Here is an 8,020-nt window from a genome sequence, read left to right as displayed (position 1 = left end):
CCGGGAATTTGCTTGCGTGTCTCTCACTACTCTCTCCCTATCTCTCTCTCTCTCTCTCTCTCACACACACACACACACACGCTCGCGCGCGCGCGCACACACACACTGGTAGAGTACTGGACTGCCAGTACGGTGGTGCTGGTGGTACCTGGTTCGAATCCTGCCCAGGGCTGAAATTATTTCAGTATCGCTGCGATTCGAGTCGTTACTCCGACTCGTGGGCGGGGAGTTAGGGGGGGGTGTGCGTGTAAGGTCACTGCATTACCCATAGATCGGTCATACGAGCTCTGAGCTCTCTTTCGGGAGGGAAATAGCTGTAGATCACGAATCCAACACGTGATCCAAAGACCAAGGTGAATCACACACACACACACACACACACACACACACACACACACACACACACACACACACACACAATCACGCATACACACACACACACACACATACACACAATCACGCATACACACACACACACACACACATATATATATATATATATATATATATATATATATATATATATATATATATACACACATTACTCTCACTACTCTCTCTCTCTTACACACACACACACACACACACTACTCTATATACTCTATATCTCACTATATATACTCTAACTGCATCTCTGTACTCTCCCTATCTCTATCTCATTCCTTTTTCTGTACTCTATCCCAGTACTCTCTCCTCTCTATACTTTCTATACTCTCTTTTTATATATATCTTACTACTCTCTGTACTCTATATCTTAATACTCTCTCCTCTATATTCTCTCTCTCTCTCCCTCTCTATCTCTCTATCTGTCTCAATACTCTCTATTCTCTATACTCTCTAGACCCTCTCTCTCTCTCCATTTCTCTTTTTCTCCCTCTGCTCTCTATGCTTTTCCCATCCCTCCGATAAGCTGCCCTCCATCTATATTGTACCCAAGGATAGAGTCGCTGGATAATGATGACAAGATTATATGTAATTCAAACCCTTTCTCAGGTGAATAAAATCGCCTGGCGGAAGTCCGATTAGAATCCGATTTCGTTAAACGCGTTTAAGGAGTTAACTGAGTTAGGTTTGAGATGATCTCGGTTAGCTCATCCCCATGCTGTTTATATATCTGTCGCGTAAGTTGTTTGTTTGTAGATATAGGTGCTAGAGAAACAAATCAGTAGATAAAGGACAGTTAATCAGTTAATAAAAGTAAATGAAATGACGAAATAAAGTAAAAACAGATGTTGTATTCTGAAATTGTTACTCTTAGTTTATATACATGTTGAAGGATGTTAGTATTAACTTATTGATTTGAACAAATATCCTGTGTTTGATCAAACACAGGGAGACATGAGTGGATGTACAAGCATCTTAGCATGTTAACATACTAGTATGACCCTTTGGACAGAGCTGGGCGCGTTCCTATGTGCGTTACTATATGCGTTCCTCGTTGTCCTGACTGGTTGGGGGTTGCTCAGAACACCGAGGAACGCATCCAGTAACGCACTGAGAAACGCGCCCAGCTATGCCTTTGGATATGTCTTATCACTAAACCATTTTTTATTTGAATTGGATCATTTGAACCTTCTCTGTATGGAGAACCTTTAATTATATTAAACCACCCGACAGCAGGTAATATTTTATTATTTAGTTTAACGTCAACCCCCCCCCCCCAATCAGGAGTGTAGAATGGTGCCCCTTACAAAGGACTTTGTAGCGCGGAATTAAATTAACAATGTCCTAAGTTCAACTCGCCGGTGGCAGGATTCGAACCGCCATCACCTCCATCTTCGCCGTAAGCAGTGACGCCCTAGCCCGCTCGGCCAGCATACCGTAATCAGCCAATTTCACGAACCTCGGCGAGTGACCAGAAGTACACTAGTTTATTGTTTATAAACGTTCCGAGCTTTGTGGTCCCCTTTCAAAAAATTTCCCCACCCCTGGCGAACGCTGTCTACCACTAGAAAATAGACCTTGACCTGGTTTTCTAGGTGACCTTTGGTGTCTTAATAGGTAATCTATGAAATCTAGTATCCGTAAGTATAGGTAACTAAGTTATTTTCCAATAGAATTTATTTAATAATAGTAGAGAGCGAAATGTTTTAAAAGCGCGGTCCTAAGACTTACGGCTCGTATATATACAGGCCCCCTTGCTACGGGATAAGATAGGATATATACCTTTTTTTTTTGTAAGTGTTTAGTGATAGAGGCATCTTAGTATATTATACAAAACATCGCCACACTCTGAGAGACGCAACTATCCAGGAGAAACCTAAAAAAAAAAAAAAAAAAAAAAAAAAAAAAAAAAAATTGACATCTCGATAGAGACACATTGTGTAGTCATGAATTATACAAAAAAATAACAAAGAATGAGCCATGACGGGATTAATTGTAACACATCAAATCCCCCGTCATGCAGACTCCTAAGAATACTCGTAGGTTTTCGCAGCCCTTGCATGGTCGAGAAAACACAGCGTTATGACGTATATAAGAACTTTGAACTTTCTATTCTGGCTAACCCGTCTCGGGTTTTAATCCGCATGACAAGAGCGCCCGGCTCATAAAGGGTTATTAAAACTGCCTTGATTAAGCTAACTCGATTAGCCCTTAATGCAAGAGATTATCGTTTAGCCTTCGGCCTGTGAAATGAACAATGGCAGTATTACCTTGAGTATTCTATTATTGCTTATTGATTTATTAGTTTGTTCTTGTAATTATGTATATATAATATATATATATATATATATATATAATATATATATATATATGTATATGTGTGTATATATATATACATATATGTATATATATGTATATATAATATGTATATATATATATATGTATATATATATATATATATATGTATGTATGTACACACACGCACATATATATATATATATATATATAATACTGTGTGTGTATGTATATGCAGTACACACATGTATACATACATATCTATCCTCTTCTTCGCCTTCTTCATTTTTTTTTTTTTTTTGAGAATCGCCCATGTACTTAACACCACGAGTGTAAGCCCTCCAAAAACGTGGGGTGTCTCAACGATCAATAAAATCGTCTGGCGACAGCAATACAAACCTGAACAAAGTCGTTTTGACAACATCCAGAAAAATATATGGAAATGAGTCCAGGCGCCAGAGAGAGAGAGAGAGAGAGAGAGTGGGAGAGAGAGTGGGGGGGAGAGAGAGAGAGGGGGGGGCTCTTTGCCTTATCGTGTGATACACTGGGGGGTCACAATTCCATTTTTGTTTATATTTGATCTCATAACCTGGGGGGGGTCTCACTCCCCCCCCCCTGGTCTTTGCTGAAGGGGGGAGTGGGGGTAGGGGGAGGAGGGATAGGGAAGAGGAGTTTGATAACCCTCTTCTTCCTCTTCTTCGTTTTCTTCTTCTTTTTTCTTCTTCTTTTTTTCTTCGTCCTCCTATCCCTCTTTCTTTCTTTTTTGTCTTCTTCCTCAAGTTATTCTTCCCCTTATCTCTCTTCCTCTTCTTTATCATCTCTTTCTTCCTCTTATTCTTCTTCCTTCTCTTCCTATTCTTTTTTTCTTTTTCATCCTAATTTTCTTCTTTCTCTTTTACCCGCTCTCTTTCCTCGTTTTTTTCTTCTTCCTCTTCTTCCTCCTTTTCCTCCTCCTCCTCTTTGCTCCTTTTCTTCATCTTCTGCTTTCTCTTCTTCCTTATCTTCCCCTTCTTCTTCCTCTTTTTTCTCTTCCTCCTCCCCTCCTCTTTTTTTTCTTCCTCATCTGCTTCTTCCTCTTCTCCTTCGTCCTCTTCTTATCTTCCCCTTCTTCTTCCTCTTCTTTCTTTTCCTCCTCCTCCTCCTCCTCCTTCTTTTTCTCCTATGTCCTCTTCTTCCTTATCTTCCCCTTCTTTTTCCTCTTCCTCCGCCTCTTCATTTTTCCTTTTCTTCCTCATCTACTTCTTCCTCTTCTTCCTCTTCTTATTCCTTTTCTTCTTCTTCTTCTTCTTCCTCTTCTGCTCCCTCTTCCTCCTCTTCTTTTTTCTTTTTCTTCCTCGTCTGCTTTTTCCTCTGCCTCTTCTTCCCCTTCTTCTTCCTCTTCCTTCTCTTCTTCCTCAATAGTTTTAACTCTTCGTAAAAAGAATGCTTATGTACAATTGGAGACACAAGTTCGGTTCACATATTATGGATTATTGGAAGAGTGCAGTTACCACATAACACGTTCGCTGCCAGATGTACATAAATCCTTTTGCCTTTCACGACAAACGCATCCCGTTTTCTGTGCTGCCAGATGCCACAAAGGTGAAAATCGGGAACAGGAAAGAACGTATTTCCTGAACATTACCGTTTGAGTTAGGTCACCTTCCGTAATTTGGTCAAACAGATTCAAACTCCAGATCATGGTTTACCATTATGATTATTATCATTATTGTTATTGTTGTAGTTGTTATTACTATTTTATTATAATATTATTATTACAATATATATATATATATATATATATATATATATATATATATATATATATATATATATATATATATGTACAACACTGAATGGGTCCCAGTGATTAGAGATACATTTTAACAACCACAATGCACTTTAATTCTAAGCCATGTGTGAGTGTGTGTGTTTGCAAACAAACAGGCGATATACAATTCCTGCATACACCTATAATGGTCTGTCAGGTGTGGGGTTCGAACCCACGCACTCATACGAGTACCAGAGCTTAAATCTGGCGCCTTAGACCGCTCGGCCAACCTGACAACGGATATGAATTGGAGTACGTGTATGTGTGTTTATATATATATATTATATACATATATATATACATATATATATATATATAAAACTAACGAAGCAGAGCGCTTTCGTATATTACATCTGCTTTGCAGTTTCTTTTTCCAAGTGGTCTACTTAGCATAAGTGAACACACGTACTCGTGTTCTTATTAGCATATATGTATATATATATATCATATGTGTGTGTGTGTGTTTATTAATCTATTAGTATTTTTAATACAAAACAGCACAACCATAATATATGTAGGTCGGAGGACATTTGAAGGGAGCCAGAGAGGCCGTTCAGTTTCTTTGTAAACATCAGTACAACATACTGACACTGTGGTGACCAACAACTCATGTGTTGTCCCATCCTCTCTCTCTCTCTCTCTCTCTCTCTCTCTCTCTCTCTCTCTCTCTCTCTCTCTCTCTCTCTCTCTCTCTCTCTCTCTCTCTCTCTCTCTCTCTCTCTCTCTCTCTCTCTCTCTCTCTCTCTCTCTCTCTCTCTCTCTCTCTCTCTCTCGTTCTCTTAATCAACGCGAGATCGCTGTCATTATTAGAGGACTGAAAACAGAATCAGAAAATTCACTCAACCTGATTAGTGTCGTGTTTCGCCTTACTTTTGTAAACAACTTTTGTCCTGCGAATCCAACATGGCGGCCAAACATTTCGTAAACAAAACCGGGACCGTAATAATTTGCCAAATGTGGGAAGTTTTCTACATCAACAACAGTAAAGAGATTTTTAAACAATCTGGTGGTTTTTAAGGAGAAAACTGACCCTGTCCCTATTTGAATATGTGTGTGTGATTCACCATGGTCTTGGACCACGTGTTGGACTCGTGATCGACAGCTGTTAACCCTCCCGGATGAGAGCTCAGAGCTCATGTATGACCGATCCATGGGTAATGTTGTGACCTTACACGCACACACACACACACAACTCCCTGTCCACGAGAGTTGGGGTAACGACTCGCAGCGCAGCGATACTGAAGTTATTTCAGACCTGGGCGAGATTCAAACTCGGACCGCTGTAGTAGTGGTTGCGAACGCTACCACTGCGCCGTCGAGTCGTGTGTGGTGTGTGTGTGTGTGTGTGTATGGTGTGTGTGTGTGTAGTCCTACGTAGTATAGTTATCCTAAATACGAGTAAACTCAACAATCTGTTCATTTGGAAATAAACTCATCTGCTGGGATTCGAACCCTCGCCTGAGCGGCTTGCGTCTTACAAGACGAAGATCGTACCATCATTGACACAAACAAATCTGTTCATTCTTTATTATCTATTTATCTTGTATCTATTATGAATTATTGTTATTTTTCTGTTTATTACCCATCATTATTTATTTATTTCATGTTGTTATTTACTTTTTCCCCAGCATCCGACCTCGTTACAGACCAAAAGGTCTCCTGTCGGCATGCCCGTCCTCTGTAATCCTTTATAATCCTTTGTTAAGTAGATAACTGAATCATTCAGAGAATACGACGGATAAATGTAATGCGTAAGAAAAATTTACTCGTTTCAAAGTTGAGGAAGTTGAGGAGGAAGTTGAGGAAAAGTCTCAACTTCAGATCCGTGAGAGGAACCAAAGATGGTGAGGAGTCCACGCCAGGAGGCGCTGAGTAGCTGCGGCCGAAGCCGTCACCTTGGCCCTATTTACATGCGCTATGAAGACTGTTGGGGCAGGTAACAGACATGTACTGCTCTGCTGGGAATCGGAGGAAAGTGCGGGATTCGAACCTTCAACTGCCGGAAATCGGAGAGGGCTGTGAGACTCGAACCCACAACTAAGTGATGACGTCACTAGTGCGGCAGACGCTAAGGCGGGGAATAAAAATGTTGATGTGTTTGAGTACAATGGGTTAACAAAAATAGGCAACAAGGATTTCCTCTCTAAGGTAAGTGAGTTAGATTTTATGCTCAAGCCAGTGAGGATTGACGCTTTCAGATGGCTGGAGTGGGAGAGGAGGAGAAGGAAGAGGAGGAGGAGAAGAGGAAGATAAGGAGGTCCAACTTTACCATAACACCTAAAACGACAATCGGCAAAGTCTCGTTATGATTTTCGGGTGATTAAAAAAAAAAAAAAAAGATAAAAAAAAGAAAGTGTTGACAAAAGTCAAAGGCCCAGTGAATAAACGAGGTATTCCTAAACCTCACTCCGACCTTGGGACTGTTTTTGGTTCGTTGTTCTGTCTTGTTATTTCGACAGCGGCTTTGTCAGCTGTTTGTCAAACGGATAAGGGCTTTCGAAAATGTATATGTCAAAGTGCATCAAGTAGATCCATAGTAATAGTAATAATTTAATGTGGATCTCGACTATGGAGTGTCACACATACACACACACACACACACACACACACACACACACACACACACACACACACACACACACACACACACACACACACACACACACACACACACACACACACACACACACACACACACACACACACACACACACACACACACGCACACATTAGATGAATAGATAGATATACATATATGCACGCATGTATGTATGTGTGTGTATATTCCCACGTAGTAAAGTTATCCTTTCCCAAGTAAACTCAACAATCGATGACGCCTCTGGAAAGAGGTGCAGGTGGAGGAGTAGGAAAGGAGGAAGAGGAGGAAGAGGAGGAGGAGGAGGGTACAAAGACCCCCCCACCACCGGAGGACAAAAGACAGTGGCGTATCCAATGGAATTGGGGTGCACGCCCCCCTCCCAGTTGCAATTATTTACAGCAAAATGAAGAAAACACTATACCATTATCTGTAATAATATCTGTAATATTACAGGTGTTGGGGACATGAAGAGGATGGATGTGGTGGAGAAGGGTGAGGAGCCTACGACAGGAGACGCTGAGTAGCTACGGCCGAAACCGGCACCTTCGTCCCATTATGCACTTTGGGGAGTGTTGAAGCAGGTAGCAACAATCACTGCTGGGAATCTGAGAAAATTACAGGATTCGAACCCACAATTAAGCGATTGCGAGACCAGCACGCTTCCGATTACGTCACCAGTGAACAAATGGGGTGAAGGGGGGCTTTAAATGCAACATAGAATGTCTGCCGAGCAAGGAAGAGAGAGTTCAGATGGGGTGGAGGGAGGGAGAGTGTGAGTGGACGTGTCCCAGAGGGATATTCTCCTCATCCGCTTAGTAATTTATTTTTAGTGGATGACGGTGGGGTGGGGAGGGTAAATCAACTCCGACTGTTGGACTCTACCGTGGAGGTACTGTGTCTCGCTGCATTGTCTTTGACCCCGAGCAGCGTGC

The 8,020-nt window shown here is 41.3% G+C and overlaps 1 non-coding gene across 1 annotated transcript; it reads right to left on the bottom strand.

Moving 5' to 3' along the window:
* Positions 1-4,640: 4,640 nt before the first annotated feature.
* Positions 4,641-4,724, bottom strand: TRNAL-UAA (transfer RNA leucine (anticodon UAA)). Its single transcript has one exon. It is a non-coding gene; the product is annotated as a tRNA-Leu (tRNA).
* Between the last annotated feature and the right edge of the window lie 3,296 nt (positions 4,725-8,020).

Source organism: Oratosquilla oratoria, chromosome 37, assembly GCF_046742065.1.
Source record: "Oratosquilla oratoria isolate Oo_2021 chromosome 37, ASM4674206v1, whole genome shotgun sequence".
NCBI lineage: Eukaryota > Metazoa > Arthropoda > Malacostraca > Stomatopoda > Squillidae > Oratosquilla > Oratosquilla oratoria.
This window is presented reverse-complemented; position numbering and strand designations above follow the sequence as displayed.